A 26,856-nucleotide genomic window follows, 5' to 3' on the forward strand; every position below is an offset into this window, starting at 1 on the left:
CTCTGCCTGATATCGTTAGAAAGGTGACATGCCAAACCAAAGTTAGAGCCGTTACAAGACATTTCTTTGAGTGCAGTTTCCTTGGTTCACCCATTCATCTGCTGTGCTGGAAGAAAAAAGTGAAATCAAAAAAGCTCTATTAAATAGATGTGCCAAGGAACGAGGAAAAAAAAGAAAAGTTTCTTCAACTTTTATGTGCTCAGAATTGTCTCACAAGCATATTTTTGTTCCTTTCCTCTATTTAAAAATTGATAACCTAGAAAGTCAGGAGCAGGCTAGGAATCGTTTGTGGCACAAAAGTGGCACCTACTGGCAAGCCTTGGCTTCAAGTTGAAGTTTAGATTTGTGCATGACCTTGACCAAAGTTATATCCTCCTGAGAATGCTTCCTAATGATTTTCTGTGTCTGGAAGGGCAAACCCTCTTTAGATGTATAAATATTAAAAAGCACTTCTTAGGCATGAGGGCACTGGTTTCAGGGCTACAGAATGACTTTTTCAGCTTGTAATTAAAAACATGTACTGGATAACTAACCAGCAGCAGTGTTTGCTTAAAGGAGCAAATGATTTAAAACTGATTGGGTTGCACACCAAAGTGGAGTGACCCGTGGGTGGCTGTTCTTACCTCTGATTTCTAGAGGCATCTACCCAGCTCCCAAGGTTCCAAAAGTCCTTGGGTTCTTGACAACCACAGCCTTCCTTTGCTTCTGTGTTTGGAGTTTTCAATTTATCCTCGTGTCCATGTATTGGTTTTCATATCTTTACTCTGTATCTGAATATTTATTCCACATTTTGGTTTTCATGTCTTTACTCCGTATCTGAATCCATAGAACTCACACTTAAGAAAAGCCATGGGCCAGGCACGGTGGCTCATGCCTGTAATCCTAGCACTTGGGAGGCCAAAGCAGGTGGATCGCACGGTCAGGAAATCCAGACCATCCTGGCCAATGTGGTAAAACCCTGTTTCTACTAAAAATAGAAAAAATTAGCTGGGCGTGGTGGCAGGCGCCTGTAGTCCCAGCTACTTGGGAGGCTGAGGCAGAAGAATCACTTGAACCCAGGAGGCAGAGATTGCAGTGAGCTGAAATTGCACCACTGCACTCCAGCCTGGGTGACAGAGCGAGACTCCAAGAAAACCATGGCTCCCTCTGTTACAATGCACACTTGAGGTTCACAAGAGATCCCAACACAGACTGCACTCAGCAGGTCAAACAATCATTTTCAAAGGACCATAAGATTTTTTTGAGAAACAGACTGTCCTACATATTTGAAATCTTTTTTCCTATTTTAAAGGCAGACTCCATCAAATGCTGCAAAAGTAACAGAAATGATTAGGAACAGAGTTGTGACCTATCCAATTTCAAAAAAGAAGGGAAGGGGTGAGATTTACCCCCTCCTAAGTGGTAACAGGCCCTTTCTGTTTGTCTTCTGATCTAATCTTCTAAACAGTCCTACATAGCAAGATACTATCATCAACTGCATTTTACAGATGAGAAAACTGAGACCTAGGGATTGTCTAGTGTGATGTAACAAGTGGTCAGCCAGGCACGGTGGCTCACACCTGTAATCCCAGCACTTTGGGAGGCCAAGGCGGGCAGATCACAAGGTCAGAAGATTGAGACCATCCTGGCTAACACAGTGAAACTCCATCTCTACTAAAAATACAGAAAATTAGCCCAGCATGGTGGCACACACCTATAGTCCCAGCTACTAGGGAGGCTGAGGCAGGAGAGTCGCTTGAACCGGGGAGGCGGAGGTTGCAGTGAGATTGTACCACTGCACTCCAGGCTGTGGTGCTTGAGTGGCTGGTGATATATAATGCATATTGCCAGTCTCAACCTTTGAGACTCTGTCTCAAAAAAAAAAAACAATTAAGTGGTCATTTTAGGAATCTTTCTCAATTTAAAATTGATATTGTACTTTTGGTGACATAAATAAAGATGACCTTTTGTTTATTCTTTTACTCATCCATTCATTCCAAATATTCATTAAGCACCACGCATCAGCAGGCACTGTGCTGGGGGCTGGGGATGCAGCGCAGAGAAGAGCAGCTAGGAGCTCCGCTCCTCTGGAGCTTACTGTCTGGTATCACTCTGAGAGTCTCCACATCCCAATTTGCTCTCTGCTCCGAGAGCCTTTTTTTAAACCCCTGGAGGAGAAGTTGACAGATTGTGAACATCAATAGTTATTGAATTGGTTTTGTCTCAGGGCTACTTAAAAACAGTTTTCAATGAGTGCCAGGCCCTAAATATCTCCCAAATCCTACTGAAAGAAATCAGAGCAGGTTATATTTTCGTTGTCTAGCCACCCTTGGCCATGAGACCCTGCATCGGGCTTTTTCTCGGGAGGCCCATTTTTCGCCACAACTCTTCAGCCTTCTACTACTCAGGTTAAGTTTTGCTTTGTGCATTTACAATAAGTGCCTGCCAGGCATGGGTGTTGCAGGATTAGAATGAAATAGTGGGGGTGAAGGAAAACAGATTTTTTGGAAACTGGTAGAAACGCTCCGTGAAATGGAGCATTGTACCAAACTCAGCCCAGTTATATGAAAGCATGCATAGTGTTTCTTTTTATTTTCCATCTTGATGGGAGGAGGCAGAGAACAGTGGTTACAGAATAAGTTTAGAATTGTTCCTGATTGTCCAAGTGGTTGTTTTACTCCTCTGAGATTGGGGACTCGGGGTCAGCCGTGTCTCTCACGCCTGCCCATTCTGCCCGCTCGGTGCCACACTGCGGTGTTCCTTGTCCATCTTGCCTGCACTATCTGGGCAAGGGTGCATGTGCCAAGCTATTAAACACCCCGCACCTCACTCCCCTATCTTTCTCTAAGCAATGGAAGAAGTTTGCATGGCCACCACCAGGCAGGTGGGAGGGACTTGGATTAGTCCAACAGCTTTCGCTACTGTCAGCGTGTGGCCTAATAGAGTTGGAAGAGAGGGTTCTTTAGAGGCACTGGTTCTGACAAGGAAAGCTTCTGTAATCTTGCCTTTGTTTAGAAATATGAACTTCGAAACCCTGCTGCAGAGAGTGTCGGCAGCCACGCTGATCCGAGGCCTTGGGCAAATTCATTTGAATTGCTTTGAAATTGGATATTCAAAATTCAATAAAAAATAAGCCAGCCTGATGGTACAGCTGCAGCGTTCCCCCCATCCAGCTGGGTAAGCCGTGATGATTTCCAGGCCGCGGACTAGCAAAGCCCGAGTGTGATGGGAAGATGAGCGCCTGAGCTGCCAGAGAACTCTCTCTCTGGCAGCCTGGCCCGCCGACGGCTGCCTGCCAGCTGACTCGCGGAGCAGGGCTGGCTTTGGCACTAAGTGGCTCCTCTCGCTGGCCTGCCCAGGCGGGGACGTGGGGCCTGCCTCAGTCATGGCGGGGGTCCAGGGGGAGGGAATGCCTCAAGGGCAAATGGATGGGGTGTTGGAAAAACAATAAAATCACAACACTCCAGTTGTTTGGAGAGCAGCTGGACTTCCCAAACACTCTGCCACAGATCCAGAGCCATCAGACACGTAGGTGAGTTTAATTAAATTGTATGCAGATGCAGGCAAACATCATAATTTGCCCTTGAGCACACACTACTGCGTTTGCCTGGAAAGGGGGGACATGACATCCCCGAGGGTGCTCTCTCACCACCTGCCCTGGGAGCTCCCTCTTCATCACTGTTTATGCAGAAAGGCGATTCTGCTAGGGATTTTAAGAGAAGACCATTCTCACTTTCCTCTAAATCTCAAGCTGTCTGGTCTGTCTGCCTTGCGATGGGGTATCACAATTACACATAAAAACTGTATCTATAAGATGTATACATATACATATATAGAGAGATACATTTACATAAATACATATACATTTATAGATCGATAGAGAGATAAATAGACCGACATAAAGAGATAGACTCCAAATTCGAGAACTATGTCTTATTACCCCTAAGCAACCTCAGTTTTAATAATTGGTCTCGTCATCCCCCATGCATGAATTCAGGCTCTTTTCTTTGTTAGAATTTGTGCCTGTGTGAACTGTCTTGAGTCGGATTCCAGGAGAAATATATCCTATTAACCTTCCGATTGTCGCACCTATGCCACTCACAGTACCATACCTAAAGAGGGGTAATTGGAGCTCCTGCGTGCAGGGACATTGTGAGCGGCCCACTCCATTGGCCTGTGTTACCTATCGCCAGCCACTCAAGGGCCAGCCATGAAATTTAATTTGGAGTTTTACAGACACGTTCTGAATCCAAAATCTCAATAATAACTTTCCCTTTGCTCAGCCTTTTAACTGTGAAATTCAGTTGGGGAGTTTCGAAGCAGCAGGTAATGTCACAGCACTCCAGAGGGATTTTGCCAGAATTCTACTAAAGTGCTTGCAAGTGTCATTTCCATATTTAACTAATTTCAGTTTTTAATTAGCTCCATGTGAAAAATGAGAGTTCACGCTGAGCTCCTCTGTCAGCACAGACGCTTGTTTCCTTTCTAGGATCTCAGGACAATTAAGAAAAAAATAGTTGATGCTACAGTAAGTGTGATCATGCATAGCCCTATCAAGCCGTAACATTGTTCCCTGACGGTAAGAAAAGGCCACTGCCAGGGCCCAGGCACCAGGCTGGGAAAGAGCAGTTTGGAAAGGGTCTTACATGCGGATTTGTGAGTCCTTGGTTCTGAACGATTCCTTAGCTGCAAAAAGTGTATTCTTGTCCGTGACTTCTCCAAGATGTCCTGGGATTGGGTTTTGAAAGAATGCTGTATGAAACGCAAAGATGATGTCACTCTAGGAGAACCGGTTTCCTTGGTGTCATTTCTGTGCTAAACTCCAGCATGCAGGTGCTTATCAGGTCATTTGATTTCAAACTCGTGAGGCCCTTGGCATTCAAAAGTAACTTCTTTATGATTTAAGTTTCAAAATGCCGTACACACATGGAAATTTGTTAATCCTGCATTCAAAGTGTAAATTTATCACTTGGGACTCACATGCAAATGGAAAGCTACATACTCTTCAAAAAAAAATGTATTGGGAGGTTCTGTTTTGCATAAACTGAAAAATATTTGATGTGATCAGGTTTCTGAAACAATTTCGAGGAAGCCAAACAAATACAGGCCCTGCATTTCATTTGCATAGCATCCATGCTAATGGCATGATTTGTTTAAAAGAAAAGATTCATTAAAAGTTTTGAGAATGGTTCAAGTGGAAAAGTATTTGACACTTCTCTATAGTAGCAATTCTTGGAAATTGGTTTGGAAAATAGAATCCTTTTTTTTTCTTCATATGTGTTGGTGTTGGGTAATTGTTCTCTGTTGACAATAGACATTAATAAATGATGTGATAGCAAGAACATTGGTATCTCCAACAGGGACTGAAAATTGAAATCCAAGTAGCAAGAAGCAGCTTAAGTATTGGGTATATGTGGCTACATTGGGAAATGGGGTAGGATACAGGTAGAGTTTTCTTCCATGTTCTCTTCAGTACTACATAGGCTTGAGTTCCAAAGAGCAAACACAACTGTGTGATTCAGGTATGAGACTGGAGGAGTAGGAGTCCTGTGGGGTTGCCAGAAATGCCGCCATTGCAGATGGGTTGGTATAAATGGAACGTGAAAAGATGGAGGCAAATTCTTGAACATGAAGAGACCACCCACAAGTTGTTTAAACTGGAATAACTGCCGCCTGCGCTGCAATGACTAGCAGTAAAGCCTTCATTGGCCAGTGCGTCCTGAGATTGGAATTTGATCTCTCTGTATAAGAGAGGGCCCATCTGAGTTCCGAGGGCGGAACACCTGTCTCCCTGGCTATGAAGGGAGCTCACCTGTGATGAGGATCTAAGAAAAACGCAACTTCCGTTAATAATTCAGAGTGGCCTGTTCAACTCTCTGGGGAAGATCACAGTGGGAAGTACTTGTGTTTCTTTGCTCTTCTCAAGGCATGATGTCAGGAGGGACTCTTCTCGGTCTCCCAGGAGCAGCAGCTCTAGCCACAGGAAGCCTGTCCTTCCCTGAGGAGTTTTGAACCACCATCCTGTGAATGATGACGACCCTCCTAGCAGTGCAAATAACAGGCAGAAGCAGTGTCCATCTAAACATTTATCCCCTGACGTGGGGATTAGCAATTAGCCTTCTCATGATGGGGATTAGCTTAATAGAATTGTAGGAATAGCACACACTCTGGAGGATGAGGTTAGAATGAGCAGCAGAAGGGCAGCCGGCTTATGGAAGCAGGGAGAAATTCTGAAAGAGGTAGTATTTTTAGGGCTTACTATGTGAATTTGGAGCCTGATAACTACGAGTGGAAACCGTGGATTTGTCGTCAAAAGCACTTATATCATACGTGGCAAATTATCCATATAGTCATTAATTTGTACAACAAATGTTTTCTGGTACAAGGTAAGAGAACAGGCTCTAGAATACAGGCTGCTGGGATCACATCCCAGCTTTTCTAGTTACCAGCTACATGAGCATAGGTGTGTTACTTAACCTCCCTATGACTCAGTTTTCTCCCTGTAAAATGGATACAATAATAGCACTTATCTCATAGGGGAGGTTATAAAAACTAAACAAGTTAGTTCTTGCATAGCACTTAGCACATGCTTGACCCAAGGTAAGCAAAGCACTAAATAAAATAGATTTTTACTGTGACAGGTTCTGCTTATATCATAGCGAACCAAACAGACCTGGGTTCTCCCTTTCCAGAATACATACCAGCATACACAGATAGAAACAAGGAAAACTAATCACTTCACAACCATTCCAAGGTTAGTCAGCCTCCTGATTTCTACATGAAATAAGAATATCAAATTAGGAGGAATGGGACCATGTCAGCAAGAATAAACTAATTAGCTAAAGCCACTATTAAAATGATAATCCCTCCACATGGACTAGGCGTTTTCATGTGCACCTGTCAGGAAATTAGCTACAGACACACACACACACACATACACACACATATACACATACATGTGTGTGCACGTGAAATGACACAGAAGCACACTTCCCACACTGTGGAGAGCCAAGGTACCCTCACCCAATGAGACTTGGCTCCCAACTGGGATACTGAGCACAGGGTGCTGGGGCAAGGACTCTGAAAGTCGACTCTAAGATCATTGGCACTTCATTACAGAGTCTGTTCTAAGTGCACAGGACTTTCCCAGAAGAGGAAATACAGCCTCCCCCTTACATCCAGACATACTGCCCGGAAAGAGGCCCCTAGAATCGGTTTTTGTTTTGCTAACACTGTCAGATAATTCACACAGGACTCTTCAGGCATTATAGCTTCTGTTACCTGACTGGAGTGCATGAAGAAAAAAGTGCGCAGCTCCAAATCTTGCCTGGAACAGACCTCGACCCTGGACTGCCTTTTGCATGTCCCAAATTTGAGCTCTGTGCTTTAGCCTGTGGCTTTCTGGTGCTGTGCTCCCGGCCATGTGAGTGCTCAGGGTTCTTTTTCGGATGCTTGGTGCTGAAAACATCACTCCTTATGGCCAGAATGAAAGGTGTTGTCTAAAGAAAAATCAAGTTGAACTGTCTGGTTTCGCTACTTTAGGAAATATAATGGAACCCAGCTTTGCTTGGCTCTATCTTGTGTTAAAGAGTCTAACAGAGAATAAATCTCTATATATGTTTTGTTTACTGTTTTGCTTTTGTTTCTAGCTTTATTGTTTTCCTCTGTGTGGAATGTTCCAGCAGCAGCTGTTTGTTCCTGCTGTCTAAGACATATAGCACATAGGTACTACAGCAGATTTATGTGGTAGTATGAAGACATCCATCTATTGCTTTGTGTAATAAACTTCCTTCCAGAAAGAAGAGAAAAAAATGGCTGTGTCCTGACTGCAGAGCAAGCTTAGTGAACATTTACAGGAATCAACACCACCGGCACACATGGCGCTTGCAGAGATCTTTGGGTTCCAAATATTCTGCCCATTCTAGAGAGGAGCAGACCTTAGAAGGTGACTATCACGTGCTTTCTATGGGAGTGCACTAGCACTCAGCCTGGGAGAGAGGTTGGACCAGCCAGTCAGCCTTCTGCCGTCTCTGTCAATATCAAATATCTCTAAGGAGCTTTGGCAAGAGTGGAATCACAATTTGATCCTAGCTGAAGTTCCTGATAAATCCTCAGGTCCCACCCTGGAATCACTGTGGTTGATAAAAAGAGGAGTCCATATGCTTTACACACAGACAGCCAGGCAGTTTTGACACTTTGTGGAAAGTGTAGAGGCTTGATATGGAATCTTATCTAGGCAGAGACCCATCCCCGTGCAACATGGAGAAGGTGCTTAGGGGCAATTCTAGGCATGGGCAGTGCTTTTCTCCACAAAGAACTCTACCTCTTCAAGCTTTGAACAAGGTGAGGTGGACACCAAATGAAGAGGAGTCTGCGTGGCTCACACCAGTTCCCTTGGTGACGGGCTGCCAGATGCAGGATGCCCAGTTAAATCTGAGTTTCAGAATAATAATAAAAATGCTTCTAATGTAAGTATGTCCCAAATATTGTTTGGGAAATTCAAATGTAACTGGCTTCCTGTGTTCTTATTTGCTGATTTTGGCAAGTTTTCCTGTGGCTTTGTCTGTATCCAACACCCTTTTTGGGTCCCTGAATTGAGCAGCGTCAATAGTATTATCTTACCTTCCTCACCGTAGTAACTATCCAAAAAAAAAGGTGGGGGAGGAGGGAGGTTGTGATCTCAGCTGAGCCAATTAGAGTCCTTACCTTGGGTGTCTAAAAGTGAAACTGGAAAAGTGGAGCTCTCTTTTCTCCTGATAGTCCAAGGGCATGGGAATATTACCATCTTTGCCCATGGTCCTTCCCCCAGGGATAAACCCTCTCTTAGTTTCATCGGGCTGCTATAACAAAATGCCAGAGGCTGACTAGCTTTGAAAGAACAGAAACTTATTTCTTGGTTCTAGAGGCTAGGAAGTCCAAGATCAAGGCACCTGCACATTCAGTGAGGGTTCACTTTCTGGTTCCTAGATGGCACCTTCTAGCTATGTCCTCACATGTTGGGTGAGACTAGCTAGCTGTTTTATAAGGTCACCAGTCCCACTCATGACCCAATCACTTCCTAAGGGCTTCACCACCTAATACCATCACCTTGGTAAGGATTTCAACATACGAATTTTGGCGAGGGATAAACATTCAAACAATAACAAGAACCATTGGTCAACTATTCTTCCACTTTCACAAGCTGCCTTCATAGCCTTCAAATAAATTCCTCTTTTCTGCTTAAGCTGAACCCTAAGGATCCTGTACTAGAACACAGCTACTCAGCCCAAACTCCCAAGTTTGGCATGATGGGCTAAAGAAAGACGAATATGCCCTAGGAATGCTTATAGGCAGATGTTTACAATCAGATGCCCCAGCCACAACATATCCTTGGTGAGTCCTCCAGCTTTGGCAGCCCTGTGCCTGATATGGGGAGGGGGTGGCAATTGGTCTGCCAAACAGAGCAGAGCTCCCCCACGGTGCACCTGCCTCAGGTCAGCACCTTCACAGTCAGGGCTGACCAGAACATCGAGAAGGGAGCCTTCCTGTCATGCCACTTCAAGTCACTGTCCAAAATATCTTCTGTCTAAAAATATCTCTCATCCTTAACTGGCACCATGCCTAGAATTTCCACCTGTAGAGTTTATCTGTTTGGCTTAAATCGTTAGTCCTCCCTGTAATTGCACCTCCATTAATGATAGAATATGTGGGGAGAATGTGGATGAATTAATAATTAATATCAAGGTCCAGCAGATTTTTTAAAGTCCATTGATGTGGCTGATAGTTTGGAAAGCAGAGTTCTGAGAGAGTTGGATGAGAGTCCTGGAAACCTCTGATGTGATGGGAAAGCATTCACACAAGAGGCACTGCTGAGTTTGGAGGGAGGCCCTGAGTTTCTCTGATCATGGGTCACCCGGAGCAGGCAGAATGGACACAGAGCAGGTACTGGGTGGAGAGGAGGCATGCTGAGAAAGAATGTCCCTGTTTCACCATGTCACTTTGGCCCAAGTCTGGTTCTGGCTTTTTTCTTTTTTTTCAACTTTCCACCCTGGCTTGAACATCTCTTTTCCATATTGTGTCTTCCCAGCTGCTTCTGACATGCTACCTGTATGGGCAGAGACCTACTGCCTAGACCTGGAGGGAGATGTCTGGGCTTTCTCACCTCCTCCACCGTCATGGAAATAGACAAGAGAAGCTTGTTCTTTCCCTTCATGTTCTCTTTCATTAATTGCTGTCAGCCAAACCTTGTGCAATACCTGTGGTTCTCAAACTTGAGCATTCATCCGATTCACCTGGAAGACTCATTAACACACAGATGCCTGGACCCCACGCCTGAATTTCTGATTTGTAGGTCTGGAGTGGAGCCAATAATGTGCGTTTCTAATAAGTTCTCAGGGGACGCTGACTCTGCTGGTCTGGGAACCACAGCCCAAAACCACTGGCCTAGACAGTGAGCTTTTTTGAGGGCAGGACTGGCATCTTCAGAATCAGGTACCCCATAATTCTGAAGTGCCTGGCACAAGATCAGGTACAGGGTCGAACGTTAGGAAATGCTTGTTAACGGAGCTCTACCAAGCTACACAAGGTGTTACCCTTTTGCAGTATCAAGGCTAATCGTGTAAACACCCTGAATTTTCAGATATCATATTAAAAGAAGAAAATACTATTGCCATCTAATGTGTTTATTGCACAGTGGCATCTCCAGAATACATACATAAGAGGGGATTAAAGGTACCAGTCTGGGTGGAAAAGGGGAGGTTGGGGGCTTGTCTTAAAACTCCACTTGCATAGGAAAGACACTGTTTGTACTGAAACTCTATTTGTGGTAACTTTAGAGAAGGCTGATGGAAATCATTTAGAATTTCCCTGCTCACCTTCCTTTTCCACCCCAACTGCACCCCCCGACCACTCCTTAGTGTCACCACCGATTTCACTTGTGCATGAGGTACCGGGTCAGCAGATCTGGGGCTCCTCTGTCAAGCTTCACTGCAAAAGTGCAGCTTCAAGAGTCTGTGCAGTAAGGTGGAAGTGAATGGGATCAGGGATCTGTGCTTTTCAATAGAGATGAATGTTCTCTCTGCCAAGGTATTAACCTTTCCTGGTCTCCATAACCTCTTTTGTAAAATGAGCCTGGAGAAGGTGACCACTAAGTATTTTCTTATATTTTCTAATTTCTGTTATTTTAATTCAAAAGGCAAGCCATCTCAAATTTAGAAATGGGCTATTTGCTTGTAATCTAGCTGTTTGGAATTTCAGAGATTTTTCTCCAGACAGACCATATTCCTTCTGGACAGTCCACACAATAATTGCTCTTTGTCGAGTTCTTAATTGTATGTCAAGCACTGAGATAAATGTTTTGCATGCTTTATTTCACTGAATGTGGCAACCCCCACTGGGAGGTAGGAATTTTTATGATTCCCATTTTGCAGATGAGGAAACTGAGGGTCTGGAAGGAAAGAAAAAGAGACAGAGGGATGTAGAGGGGAGAGAGGGAGGGAAGAAAAAAAGGAAGGAAAAGAGAGACAGAGGGAGGAAGGGAGCAAGTGATAAAGGGTGAGAGGGAGGGATGGAGGGAGGGAGGCAAAGAAAGAAAGAAAGAAAGAGAGAAAGAAAGAGAAGAAAGAGAAGAAGGAAGGAAGGGAGGGAGGGAGGGAGGGAGGGAGGGAGGGAGGGAGGGAAGGGAAGGGAAGGGAGGGAAGGGAAGGAAGGAAAGGAAGGAAAGAAAGGAAAGAAGAAAGAAGGAAAGAAAAAGAAGGAAGGAAAGAAGGAGGGAGGGAGGGAAGGAAGGAGGAAGGAAGGAAGGAAGGAAGGAAGGAAGGAAGGAAGGAAGGAAGGAAGGAAGGAAGGGAAGGAAAGTTTTCCCAGAGCCTCACAGCTACTAAAACTAGGGCTGGGACTTGGCTCTGAAGCCAGGTCTGCTGCTTCCAAAGCTACTCTAATCACCATATTCTATTGTTCCTACAAAAGTCTAGTTCACCCACAATGCACCTGAAATGTAGAGTCTGGCTTTGGAGAGAAGTGGGTTCCCTTTATTCTGGCACTTTCACTATAAGAGACAGAAAGCACTGTAGTCAAGTGTTCTGAACCAAAGTCCCCAAGTTCAAAGCCCTGTTCTGCCACTACTGGCAGAATAATCTTGGACAAGACACTTAGCCTCTCTCTCCCATAGCTTCTTCAACTAGCAAATTAGTATGATAAAAGTATCTGCCTCTAGAGCTAGTGTGTTAAGTGATTAATACATTAAGCTGGACCATGTGAAACTGCTGAAATTCTACCATATTTAATCTCCAAAAAGGGTAATTTCATGTCTAAGTATTTAAGGTGCTTATTCTAACAGTGCATGGCACACAGTAAGCACTGTATTCGTGTTAGCTGTGATTCTTATTGAAAATTGTGTTGAGGGTTTGCTGTATCTGGGGTATAGTAGGGGGCTCAATGGTTGCTGGTGAATTTATTGAATGAAGTAGAAACTGGCATGCCCAGGAAACATCTGGGGTAGTCTGGGCTATGGAGCCCCTCCAGGGCTGGGAGAAAGACAGGTAGGACAGGGGAGGAGGTTAAGGGCTCTTAGACTTGAACAGATTTGAGACCCTCTTAGTATTCCCTTGGCGCAAGGCAGGAAAGCTCGAAGCAAGAAGGACCGATCCCATAGGTGCAGCCACCCTGAAGCAGCTTTGTCCTCTGGCTCTAAAGAAGCAAAGAAAAACCCTCAATGCAGACGCGGTGGGGAATTAGATCTCATGGTTTGCTTGTGTCTTGCTTTTTTTTACAGCTAGACATAATGAGAAAAGACAGGCAAGGGAGAGCCTCCCTTCCAGCCTTTCCTCAGCTGCTGGTGTTTTTCCTTCCTAGACCACCATGTGAGAGGAAGAGGAAAACACAGAAATAACGGTGGGTTTTAGGAACAGAAAGACCAATGTTAAAGGTTAGGTATGACTGGGCAGAGAGTAGTATTTCCCCAGATATGGGAGTCATACCACTCTATGGCTATGTGTAGGGTGTGGACACACTTCTGTATTACAATAGTTATATTTATTTCCATATATCACAAAAACCTTAGCACATTAAGCTTTTTATTTCACGTATGGTTCTTTGGGATGAGGCTAAATTGATTACAGTTTTTAAAAAATAGATTGCGATTTTTTTCTTTCTCTTTTTCATAATATTCCTTCTTGCATTTATAAAAACTCACAGGTTGCAAAAGATGATTTTTTTTTTGTACCTGTCTGTAAGTCTTTGTTCACAAGTCAAACAAAAGCAAACACAAGTGTTAAAAGGGAGATTGATTTTTAAATGTAGTTAAGAAATAACAGTCTAAGTGAAGCTTAGATTGTATGAAAATCATGAACACAGTTAATGTAACTATGGTTAGGGAAGCACCAGAAGTGTGGTTAAGATACATCTGTGTATTCCTGGCTCTGTCTCTTAGTAGCTAGGTGACTGTGGGCAAGTTATTTAACCTCTCTAAGTCTCAGATTTCTTATGTGTAAAGTGAGAATACTTGTTACCTCAAAGGAGATTTTTTTTTTTAATGATCTAATGAGAAATGTCTTAGGAGCAGGTAGTAAGAATTCAGTAGATACTGTTTATGACCATTGTCATTATTATTATTAGCCTGGCATACTCCCAGACCTCAACTAATTATAGTTTTTTAAACAGGAGTTTTCAAGTCATTCTTTCATTCAAATAAATGTCTCTTAAACACTACCATGTTCTAAAGCTTATGCTGGCTGAGGGGATAAATTCGAAAGAGGGGAAGGAAGACACACTCTCACCTTTCAAGGTGTTCATGTCTCAAAATTTGGAGGGGGAGGCCAGGCACAGTGGCTATAATCACACCTGTAATCCCAGCACTCTGGGAGGCTGAGGTGGGCCTATCACTTGAGGTCAAGAGTTCAAGACAAGCCTGGCCAACATGGTGAAACCCCGTCTCTACTAAAAATACAAAAATTAACCGAGAGTTGTGTCACATGCCTGTAATCCCAGCTACTTGGGAGGTTGAGGCAGGAGAATGAATCTCTTGAACCCAGGAGGCGGAGGTTGCAGTGAGCCAAGATGGTGCCACTGCACTCCAGCCTGGGAGAAGAAGTGATACTCTGCCTCAAAAAAAAAAAAAAATTGGAGAAGGAATGGGATGATCAATAAATAAGTAATTACCATGTAAAGCCATAAACTCTGTAAGTTGTGTGGTTATAAAATATCCGGGAAAGGCCAAGCATGGTGGCTCATACTTGTATGAACCGGGACTTTGTGAGGTTGTGATGGGAGAATCACTTGAGCTCAGGAGTTTGAGACGAGCCTAGGCAACACAGTGAGACCCCATCTCTACTAGAAAAGAAAAAGAAAATTAAATGACCGGGAGTGGTGATGCATGCCTGTAGTCCCAGCTACTTGGGAGGCTAAGGTGGGAGGATCGCTTGAGCCAAGGCAGCAGACAGCTGCAGTGAGCTGTGATTGCACCACTGCACTCCAACCCGGGCAACAGGGGGAGACCCTATCTCAGACAAAATAAATAATATAATATCCAGGGGCATGGGGGAGGAGATCAGCCTAGGTGAATCCTGTCAGCTACAGTGGTCTAGGACCTGCTCTGTGAAATGTGTTCAATACAACTGAAGAACTGAATTAATTTACATTTAAAAACCGAAATGATATAAAATATTTTTGTTCAGCACATTTTTATTGTTTTTGCAAGATGATATTCACTTTAACTGTTGAAAATTCAGCCTCTGAATTGAGATGTGCTGTAAGCATAAAATACAAACCAGATTTTGAAGACCTAGTGCAAAAAAAGATCTTTTTACTGTCTCATTAAAGATTTTTATGTTGATTTCATGTTGATAATATTTTGGATATATTGAGTAAAAGACATACTATTAAATTTATTTTTACTTATTTAATGTGGTTACTGGAAAATTTTACATTTCATAAGAGGGCCAGGTGCAGTGGCTCACGCCTGTAATCCCAGCACTTTGGGAGGCCAACACAGGCAGATCACCTGAGGCCAGGAGTTTGAGACCAACCTGGCCAACATGGCAGAATGCTGTCTCTACTAAAAATGCAAAAATTGGGTGGGCATGGGGGCGCATGCCTGTAATCCCAGAGCTACTCGAGAGGCTGACGCATGAGAATCACTTGAACCCGGGAAGCGGAAGTTGCAATGGACTGAGATCACGCTGCTGCAATCCAGCCTGGGCAACAGCGAGAGACTCTGTCTCAAAAAAAAGACATAAGTGGCTTGTGTTTTATTTCTATTGGACAGTGCTGGTTAAAGCAGAATGCAAATGGCATTCACAGTAGAGAACTCCTCCAGAAGATGTGGACATTTCAGAAGAGAGACCCAACTTGGGTCACCTTGGACAATTCTTTCTGACGAATCTAGAGCAAATCATAGAAGATCTGAGAGCACTGATTCAAAAGCTGTTTCTGGGGCTGCAGAAGAAAAGTGCTTCTGAGGTTTCATCCTAACTACAGGACCTTGCTAGAGTTGCCAGATTTAGCAAACTTATAAATTAAAACCTGGCAATCCTAGACCTTGGGTAGGTTGTAGAACTGCAACAAGACTTGGTCTTTTCATCTGTAAAATTGAGGTAAAAAAAAGTACCTGCCTCAGGAGTGTCTTGTAAAGCTTAAATGAATCAAATAAGAATAGTAGAAAATGCATTGAAAAAGTTTAGCCTAAAAGAGCTAAGCAATGAAAACAAATTGGGGAACTTTCCAAATGTGCCTATGTTTCTTTAGCTCCGAGCATGCAAGTTAGGGAGATCTCTCCCAGGACAGCGTGAAGGGAGACACCAACCCCTACATGGAAAAGTATTAGGTTAGGCCTGGCTTGGGGACTTCTGTAGAGTTAGGATCCAGCATGGGAGCATAGCCGTAAGGAGGAGGAGAGGGCATATTATGACCATGTCAAATGTCATTCTGTTGTCATTGCAATGCCTTGAATAAGCCAGAAATGCTACAGCAGTCTGCTGTGCTACTGCCGATTGACAGAATCATGTGCCTTCAGCACCAAAGAAATGTGTGTGACTTAAGTGTCACATAAAACCCTTAAAATTAGCTCTCTTGGGCTGGGCGTGGTGGCTCACGCCTGTAATCCCAGCACTTTGGGAGGCCAAGGTGGACAGATCACCTGAGGTCAGGAGTTTGAGACCAGCCTGGCCAACATGGTGAAACCCTGTCTCTACTAAAAATACAAAAATTAGCCAGGCATGGTGGCGGGCACGCGTAATCCGAGCTACTCAGGAGGCTGAGGCAAGATAATCTCTTGAACCCAGGAGGCGGAGGTTGCGGTGAGCCGAGACTGCGTATTGCATTTCAGCCTGGGCAACAAGAGCAAAACTCCATTTCAAAAAAAAAAAAAGAAAAAAAAAAACTTAGCTCTATTAAGTAAATTGTCACAAATTCTAAATAAGTCTAATAGTGTCCTTTATCTAATTGCAGATGAAAATGTAGTTCTTTTTTATAGGTGTAGATAGCTTACACTCCAAAAAGAAATTATCCTCCTCCACCCCACCCCAGATTAGCCCTTTTCTCGTAAGAAGTTAACCATATTGACATTAAGCATACCAGAGACTGAGGAGGACTGCCCCATTGCCTGAGTTTTCATTCACTACTACCTAGTCAGGCCCTGGGAGATAGAACTAATTTTTTTAATGTACTGTTTCTTTCCATCAGAATCAAGCTTTAAATGTTTCAGGTTAGCTATGTGAAATCCACTTAACTGAAAACCATTTGCAAGAAAGATCAAATCCAATTTGCTAATACAGGGCTTTTTTTTTTATTATTCTGAGTTTAAAAAAATCTTGAGCTAACCATGTCAAAAATTAAAAATTGAAAAGGACTCTGGCAGCCTCCCCATGTGCCTAATTTGGCTTTGCTGAACAAATGACCAAATTGGAATGAGAATTACATACAGGATTTGCTCAACATCCTTACTTCTTCAACTCATTTCTCACTCCTGGAAAAGTACCAAGTTCGCATGCAGGAGGGAACATGTCTGTATCAACCACAATGGCATCAGACCAGGTAGAAATAGAAAAATGGAGATTTTAGATTCTAGCTGTGAATGAACTTCTGCAGGAGAAGAAATTTGTCATAGAAACTCAATTTAATGAATGTAGGATCAGAAAGGACCATAATGGTCTTTTTTGTTGACTAATTTTATGAATAGGTTGTTTTGTTCATGCCCTACGTTGCAAAGAGGAGTAATAAAAATATTAAATGGGTAAGAGGAGGAGGCTTCTCTGAAGTCCACCTTTAATAAGGCATTGAATTGCACATAGGCACCAGAATTTTCTCTTTCTTTAAAGAGATGGAAGAGCATAGTAGGGAGAGCACCTGAGAGTCAAAAGATCAAGGTTCATGGCCAGGCGCAGTGGCTCACACTTGTAATCCCAGCACTTTGGGAAGCCAAGGCAGGCGGATCACGAGGTCAAGAGATCAAGACCATCCTAGCCAACATGGTGAAACCCTGTCTTTACTAAAAATACAAAATTAGCCAGGCGTGGTGGCGGGCGCTTGTAGTCCCTGCTACCCGGGAGGCTTAGGCAGGAGAACTGCTTGAACCTGGGAAGCGGAAGTTGCAGTGACCCAAGATCGCGTCACTGCTCTCCAGCCTGGTGACAGAGCAAGACTCTGTCTCAAAAAAATAAAAAACAAAAACAAGATCAAGGTTCAAATCCTGGCTCAGTTAGCCATTAGCTGTCGTGACCCTAGGCAAGTCATTTTACTTAAGTAGGGCTCAAGGTCACCATCTATCTATACAGCAAAAGTCTGGACCAGATGGCCTTTCAGACCCATCTTAATAGTGCCTCTGCCATTCTAGTGTGACACAAAAAAGGAAACCACAGAGGTTTCTCTGAAGGAGAGGGTTCAGGCAAATGATAGAATACTTAGATGACTAGAACCCCGGTCTTCACTGATGCTTGGTGTTGAGCTGATGGTTGTCAGCAGATGGAGTGGCACTCAAGAGCTTCAGCTGTTACACAGCTCAGGTTCAAATCCCACCTCTACCACTTACCAGTTGCATGTAACTTCAGCTCTCTGAGCCTTAATTTCTTCATCTGCAAAATGGGAAAGCAATATATATCTCATAAAATTGGTAACAGTTGCTTATCACAGAAACTGGCACATGCTAAAGGCTCAATAAGAGTTAGCCACGATGCCAGGTATGGTGGCTCACACCTGTAATCCCAGCACCTCGGGAGGCTGAAGTGGGTGAATCACCTGAGGTCAGAAGTTCAAGACCAGCCTGACCAACATGGAGAAACCCCATCTCTACCAAAAACACAAAATTATCCAGGCGGGGTGGTACATGCCTGTAATCCCAGCTACTCAGGAGGCTGAGGCAGGAGGATCGCTTGAACCTGGGAGGCAGATGTTGCAGTGAGCTGAGATCACACCATTGCACTACACCTCAAAAAAAAAAAAAAAAGTTAGCCACAACTGCCATTGTTAGAAAACAACCCAAGACCCATCAGGAAGTGTGATGCTTCTTGAGTGCCTCCTGTGTGCCGGTTACCCCCATATCCCCACCATTTTTGCACGTTCTCCACCCTATAAGGTCAGTTTGATCATACCTCTCCCCATAGAGATATAATTCTAAGCAAGAAAACATGGCTAAGAGCACACGCTTGGCTCTAAAACCAGCTGCACCACTTACCAGCCCTGTCAACACCTTTATGCCTCCACTCCTTCCTCTGTAAAATGGGAATTATAGTTCTTACCTCTAGGTTTACTGCAAAGAGCAAATGAGGTAATGCGTATACAGGGCGTAGAACAGTGGTTGACACTGATCGTTACTTCACAAAAATGTTAGTTGTTAAGGAAAATGAAGCTCAGAGAGGTAAAACTATTTGCCCAAGGTATCCGCTTGTGCATAGTAGGGAGGAAATGTGAACCCTGATTGACATGAACCTGGCATGTATATCCCAAAGATCCAGGATAGGAAGGTCCTTCCACCTTTATACCTGGTTCCTGAGGAGGCCCCTCCTGGCCTGTCCGCCCAGTTTTAGGCTACCTGGCTATGGACTCCAGAGTTCAAATCAGAGGGCTCATCGGGAGCAGTTTATTGAGGGCTGCTGGGGACTTGGGAAGGAAAATGAATCCCAACCCTCTTCTCCCTTGCTCACTGCTACTGAGGGGAGAAACGTGCCCTAGGAATAGAGTATCTTGGGTGCCCTAATTGGCACACTCTGACCCCTTTGCCACTCCTCCTTGCAGAAGGCTATTTTTCACGAGAGAGTTCTTTCTCTTTGTTCTAGCACGCATTGCACATCTACCGATCGATATGACATCTTATCCTCTAAAACATTCATAATGTCTGCTTCCTAGGATTCCAGTGGCCGCTTGCTGCGTGCAGCCTGCGTCTTCTTTGCTTTGTAGTCGGTGGTCTCCTGGATCTGCCCCTCTTTAACGGGGCTGCTGGTTGCTGTTCTTTGAAGAAAGACAAATATTGTTTGGGTTGTCAGCAGTGAATGACAAGCTCAGGGGGGAGAAAGATCCATTTAGGTATAGATGTGTGGATTGTGGGGATGTGTTTCGCTATCAGAAAAGCTCTTAAAATCCCAGACCATGATTTATTTGGCGAATAAAACCTACCGATATTATCATTCTCTAAAGGTATTTTGATCACATGGGTCCTTTCTTGGAGAAAGAAAGGCTTTTATTTCTTACCCAGGAAAAATTGCAGCAGGAACAGGGTGGTCTGGGGTGGGAAATGACACACTGTGCGGCTAACGGCTCCAGGCATGTGTTTATCTGCATGAGGCTGAGCTGACTTGGTGGACAATAGGATGCCTGACTAGCATCGCCAGTCAGGTACGTTCCTGGCCACGCTGCACAAGGAAGAGCAAGTGGCTGTGAGCGCATGTGTCTGTCTTGTGTATTGATCTACCCAGTGATGCTGAGAGCTAGGGGGTGTGGTTAGAGGTCACCTCAGCACACCAGACGCCACACACTCACGATGTCAACAGCAGTCACCTGCAGTGCACCTGCAGCAGCAGGTTCTGGGAGACAAGGGGAGGGAAGTCACCAGTCGGGGGAGCCCCACGCATCCTGAAGCTGCAAGGAGCCCCGTTTGTTTTCTGCAAACACAGCAATTGATTAATCTCATACCACCTCCCAAGCACTGTACCATCCCGAGCCTGTCATGAGAATAGATTAATGCTCTGGTCTTTCCCAGTGGATTCTTCTTGTCTCAAGAACACACTGCTCCCTGGTCTCAGAGCTGCCTCATGCAACTATCACCTTGTTCTCATGGCAGACACAAAGGAGGAGACAGAAAATCTTGCTACTTTTGTAGGGGACTAGAAATAGGAAGGCAGCAGACAAAATCCTTGCTGAGGACGGTTTTAGGACTGGGACTGGAAGATTTGAATTCCTGTAGAGAGGTGAATGCAGGCGAGCTTCTCCCAATGCCCCCTCTCATTTTGGTGGTCCTGCCATGATTCTGGGATTGTCTCTACCTCTCATCTTTCCTCTTCTCAGTAATTCCTGAACCGTAAGCTTTGCAACCATTTGGAGCTGCAAGCTGGAAGTTGGACAGAGGCTAGTAAGTTTTCAGAACATTCTCGGAAGAGAGGTGCACAAATCCCATTACTGTTAAAGGGATTTCTGGGTGCAGCTTCCATGCGGTGCTTTGAAAATTCATTCCACTCAGCGTACTGCAACACTGTCTGGGAGAAATAAGAGAAATCACTTCACCAAGGCGGTTAGAAAAGGATTTTTGGTAACCCTTTAAGATTTAAATTTTTAAACTCCTTTTAAGACTGAAGGCATTTCCAAAAATGTTATCCTGAATGGTTTTATTTGCGTCTCTGCTTTCAGGCCGAAGGTGATTTTGGCACTGATGGCATTCCTAAAAATGATATCATTAATACATTGCAGTGGGTCCCCTCCTCTTTGAGGAAAAAGCGCTGCAGTCAATGGCATCCCCAAAGGATGACAAGCAAACTGACAAGGAAAAGTCACCAAACCTATTGTTGACTGGCCTGACTGGCAACTGCAGTTGCCAGGCAGATTTATTTTATGTGGACAATCGTGGTTCAAGTTCAATAGCAAACTAGTTGCCAACCAAGGACATACTCATCGAGACTAACGGCTGCCTATAAAGGGAAGTGTGCATTCATTAGTGAGCCTTGGCAATATTTAGTAAGTGATTCTGTAGCCTGCCTGTCCTGTTTGGTCTTGACTAAGTAGTGGTTCACTTGGAAATCTCAGAGGGCCAATGCCCTCCAGTGGGAACTCTGAATGGAATCTCTGGGAGAACAGCATGGGAGTTCAGAACTCTGACTCTGAGGTTACAGGTGTCTGGGTCTAAATCCCAGATGTCCCACTTACTGGCTGAGTGGTCTTGGGCAAGTCACTCTCTAAGCGTCAATATTTTTAACTGTAAAATGTAGATTCTATTACCACCTCACAGAGTGAGAATGGAGGGGGGAAGATGAGCTTTCATCCTTTTCAAAATCCCCTAGTGTCATCCCTTCTCTTCCAAACAAAAGACAAAGCTCCCCAAAGGCAGCTACTCCTTCACCCTGCCTGTCCCTTCACCCACCACGCCCCTTCCCACCAACTCCACTCCCCTTTGGAGTGGTCTTCCCCAGACGTCAGCATAAACTGCTTTCTGGATTCTGTTATATCTTTGCTCAAATGTTACCTATCACAAACGCCATCCTTGACCAGACTACATTAAAGAGAAAAAAGAAGAAATTTTCAATTCATCCCCCACCCCCGAGTGCCCCTGAACTCTAAACCCGGCTTTTCACTTCTTTTTTTCTACACTTGCCTCTAGAATGTAGATTTCATGACAACAAGGATTTTGTCTTGTTAACTCCTTTATTCCTGGTACCTAGGACACGCCTGTCACCCAGTGGGTGCTTGGTAAATATGTGCTGAATGGTAAATTATGAATACATGCTGCATGCAAGTCATGAGTCCAATACCCGCCATGTGGTCAAAATGGACATTAATTGTCACTATCACCATTGAGTAGACCTATTCACATGTGTTAATTTTCACTGTTGATTGCAGAGGGGCCTTTGCAGGTTGCCTGTGCAAGTTCAGGGTAAGCAGTTGTGCATGTTAGCCCTGATTATTCAACTGCGGTTCTCTGCTCCCAGCAGGGGCACTTTTGGAATTGTTACATTTCCCCCAGGAGCCCCGCCATTGTTGACTTAATTGGCTGGTGCAGAGGCAGGGAGACCCAGCCCTGACCCTTTCTGTCATCCTCCCTGGTCTCTGAATGAGCTCTGCCATCCTCTCTAAGGCCCTTGTCAATCTGATGGCATGCTAAGCCCGAAGACCCAGCAGGCATGGCTTTCTCCTCCTGCTCCCTAAGCTCTGCTTGGCCTGAAGTCTTCCATTTTCAAAGGGAAAGCCCAATCTCCTCCTCAGGTTATGTATCGACAAGCCTGATCTTTAAAGACACCCCCTGCTCCTGGGCCCTGCTCAGCAAACACAGAGCATCCGTGGCCTCCATGTTTGCCCTCTTTGACAAGCAGGGTCTGAGCAGCTCTCTGGGAAGTATCGCTGACATATTGATTGACTCCCTTGTCAGGTTGATCCTCTGCCAGCCAATGAACACAGAAGGTTCTAAGTGGCACCCAGCAGGGCCCACACATTCCCTAATTACTATTTCAGACAACCCCCATGCCAAGCTGCCCCTTTTCTGGGCCTGTAATCTCCCTGTCCTGTGGTTGCAGCAGGATCCTCAGTTACTCGAAACCAACCCTGCTCCCTTTCTCTGGCGTCACTCCCTCAGAGTACTGCCTATGGAGCCCACCTGGCACAAAAACACAGCAACTTCAATTAAAAAAATCACACCCTCACTCCAGGTAGGTCTGTTTATTATTTCCACTGAAATCGGGGATCTGTGTGTGGTCCCGCCATCCTGTCTTGGTTCCCTTTCAGAACACCACGAAAGTTTTCTCCAATTGGCCAGAGGGTTACTCTCAGAGTTTGGCTGCCTATTGTGTTTTAAGTGGCTGGCTTCCCGGCTGCCACCTGGATTCTACGAGTTTCCACTTGGAGTCCTTCCCCATCCCATCCTTGGTGACCCATGGAGCCCGAGGGTCTCTCTGAAGCGGAGCCTGTCAGATCATGATGAATTCTACATTTTGGCTGTCAGTGAGGGGGAGAAATGTTAGGGAGAGGGCCTCCCAAACTCATTTCACTTTTGACCCTCAGATGATCTGGACCAGGCGTTTTGGGATGAACTGCTAGAGCATTCAAGGTAGGGCAGGAAAGGGAGCTACCCCAGTGCATCCAGGGTCTCTTGAGGAGTCCAGCATTTATGTGAAATCTTGAGAGGAAGCAGCAATAACTCTGGGTACTCTGAGGTTTCTCAGCTTTATAGTTTTTAATGAATTAATTTTTTTGTAGAGATAGGGCTTTCCTATGTTGCACAGGCTGGTCTTGAACATATGACCTCAAGCGATCCTCTTGCCTCAACCTCCCAAAGTGCTGGGATTATAGGTGGGAGCCACCTCATCCAGCTCTGATTTCTAAGTCTGGCTCTGAGAGTAAACTAAAATTGGAGGTATTATGACATCATGTTTACAGTGCTGTTTTTTGTTGTTGTTCATAGGAACAAATATAGTGGCCCAAAGTATGTGTAATTCTCTCTGGCTGAGTTCCAGAAAGGCTTCTAACCCAATACAACCTAAAAGAATGCAAAGATTTGCTGTACAAATATGCCATTTCCTAGTTTCCTTGTAAGTGAGTGTATCAGTCAAGGTAGTCTCAGATATGCTGCTGTAACAAACAACCCCAAACTCTCAGTGGCTTATAACAGTAACAGTTCACATCTTCACTCCTGCTGTATTCTATCACTGGTCAGCCATGGCTGTAGCCCACATCATCTTCACTGAAGACCCAGAATGACTGTGTGACAAAGTATGTGCTGAATTCAACAGGATGAAGAAATCTAACCCCTTTCGGTAAGGGGTGTGGTCATTCACCAACCCCAGTGAGTTTTATGAGTTTTGAAACGAAGATGAGATTTGCTGAGACTCCATTGCCCATAGAATCTGTAACCAGATCACTATGAAATATGAAATAGGAAGCAGATAGCCACCTCCCACAGTAATTGCCTTCTGATTCTGAAATCCCCCTGTTATCAATCTTCACAGTCAATAGTTTCCTCATCTGTGAAATGGGGATGATAATAGTACCTACCTCTGAGTCTTCAGATAATGCCTTTAGAATGTCTACTGTAGTACCTGGCTACAGAAAAGGTTCAATGATTGGTGCTGATATGCTGATAATTAAAATATCCTTCCCTTTGCAAACTAGTCCATATTGCTACCAGCACTGTTCTACCCCATCTTCTATGCCTGTGATGATGTATTTTTTAATTTATAAGCATATAACATCCTACAATCCAACCCCCCAAATCTGCCCCCCGTGTATCATTATCTATTCCAATAAATATTGATGAGGTGCCATTTATATTCAAGACACTGTCAGATCTTTTGGGGGTTGCAGATGTGTAACCTCTCTCTGGCCCTTAAGGAGCCATTATTCTACCTGTACAGGGAAACCTTTGTAAAAGGTAAAGGGAGAGATTGATTGAGAGACTGATTTCTCAGCCCAAGCCATAGAGCAAATCAGTAGCAGAATAAGAAATAGGGCTCTCATTAGTCAGGAAACTCATTTACTTCACAGCTCCCTGGGGTCTTTATCCTAAGGACACTTTAGTCCCTCCCCACAGGCCAGAGAGCGCGTCTCATTTTCATATTCAAGTGAGAGAGAAGGAATGGCTGATCAAAGAAAAATGCCACCAAAAACCTATTTCAGATACTTCCAAAAAACAAGAGAAGGTGGTTATACCCCGATATAATTCTCACTTATTTACTTAATGTTCAATTCAACAACAGAAAATATGCCCAAACTTGAGTTTCATTTTCGTTGCTTTGCTGCTTCTGGGAGGACAGTTCTCAAGCTCAGCAGATTTGGCTTTGCCCCTTCTCCCACCTCTATCTCACTTTCTTATTCTTCTTCTCACTCCTGGGAGTTGTCTGAGAAGTTACTGGTGTCCTCTGACCCTAACCCTTTCCACCTCATCTGCAGTTTTCTTATTTTCAGGATACTTTTTAAAAATAAAAATAATAAAAAGATGCTATGGAACCCAAAACAAAGAAAAGATGGGGAGGGGAGGCAGGAGGGAAGGCATCCTTGGAAGCAGAGAAAACACAGTTGCAGGGATGTCTCTTTCTGTTTAGTAACATCAGGGTATTGTGTGCTTGCTTTTCTCCCAAAGCTGACAGTTGCAATGTGTTCTGCACCTTAGAATGGCAAGATAGAGTGCTATAAGAGCTGAGCAGTTTTGACTAGAGTTTGGGATGGGGTGTTGGGGAGGTTGTCATCTTTGCCTGATGGGACCCACCGCTCCTTCCCGCTCCTTCCATAGATGGAAATCAAAGCTTTGTTAGGCCGGGGCTCCAGTGGTACCTGCACTACCTGTCTTAAGACCCTCCTTGAAAGAACTGCATCTCTAGTGCACTTGCAGCTGGCCCAAGGAGAGCTTCAATAACCCGACAGTATCATTAAAAAAAAATTATTTTAAAATAGCTAATTCCTTGGCTTCCTTCACCTGGTAATTACAAATCAGAAGCTATCGTTATCTTGAAGCCACCACGATTAGTTCTCATTTCCTGACCTCTGTACAGTGAAAATATGTCATTATTTGAGGCAATGGAATCTGGTCTCTTCAAGTAAGTGACCTACATATAACGGATAAACTGCAGGAGAAAATTAGGTGTTACCTTGATGGAAAGTATACAGTAAATGTCACTTACTCTTATTACTATTTATCATCTTGAGAAGTTGCAGCAGTGAGCTTTGCACTTCAGAGGAATATATAGAAAGAAAATATGGTTCTAAGAAGGAGAAGAGTGTAAGTGAAAAGCAGACAAACACACACACACACATACACACACCACGGACACCTTGCTACCTTCATCTGTGGCCGTCAATCTGAGCCATATTGTTTGAAGATAGGTTTTTAACCTTAATAGAATGCAGTCTGACTTTAAGTGGTGGTAGGCATGCAGAATTAATTGCTGTGTGAACAGTTTCCTAAGCATTGTTAATTGTGTTTCCTGCGGTTAATTGTTTCTCCCATCCCCACATCAGACTCCGAACCTTTCCCTGTCCACAGCCCTTTCTCGCCCGGTGATAGGAATGAAGCAACAGCATCAACCTGTGTCTAGCTGAAATGCAAGACATCGTTTGAATGAGAGGCATGCGGGGGAATAAATTCCTTACTTATTCTCAAATGAAGCATGTCTTAGATAAGGGCTCTGAAAGGATACAGAAGTGTTTGGGGTTTGCTTTTCATTCCACTCAGTAGAAACAACTCACCAAGAACCATCAGGGATAGGGGTGTGTTAAGTTTGCTAAACTCATGGTGGAAAGTTGGCACAGCCAGGATGACAAGGAAAACCAGAAGTCTGTTTGACGACTTGAAGTGCCCATGGGAGTCAAGACTTCTGCGGATGTGCTCAGTGCCTTAGCAAAGAGCAGGCAGTACCTCAGAGTTCTGTTTCATTTCATACTCTGCTAAAGTTAAAGCAACAGAGAGAGAAGGAATAGTAATATTTTCAGAAAAGGACCCTATTCCACCATCATTAACCCCCCAAGCTTTTTCTACAATGCGCTGAAACGTATCCACTTATCATGAAGATGGGTGGAAAGGAAAAATATTTTAAAAGCTTGAAATACTTAGGGAGGTGGGCTTTCAAATGGGCCGATACCATTATAGATGCTGCCAGCTGCACTGATGGTTCAGAGCAGGAACCAGCAAACAGACCATTTGGGTAGCCTCCTTTGAAGCTAATTTACTTGTGAGTGTGTAGTTTGGGGAAAACAGTCCTTGTCAATGCCCCTAGACTAATA

At 44.2% G+C, this 26,856-nt stretch overlaps 1 protein-coding gene and 1 pseudogene across 11 annotated transcripts in view; one reads left to right on the plus strand and one right to left on the minus strand.

The window, feature by feature from the left end:
- Positions 1-26,856, plus strand: part of TENM2 (teneurin transmembrane protein 2) — a 1,289,478-nt gene that overhangs the window by 1,046,055 nt on the left and 216,567 nt on the right. The gene's annotated exons all lie outside the window — the stretch shown is intronic.
- On the minus strand, positions 13,120-13,230 carry LOC119472121 (annotated as a pseudogene).

The sequence above is a fragment of the Cebus imitator genome, unplaced genomic scaffold (genome assembly GCF_001604975.1).
Source record: "Cebus imitator isolate Cc_AM_T3 unplaced genomic scaffold, Cebus_imitator-1.0 Scaffold86, whole genome shotgun sequence".
Taxonomy (NCBI): domain Eukaryota; kingdom Metazoa; phylum Chordata; class Mammalia; order Primates; family Cebidae; genus Cebus; species Cebus imitator.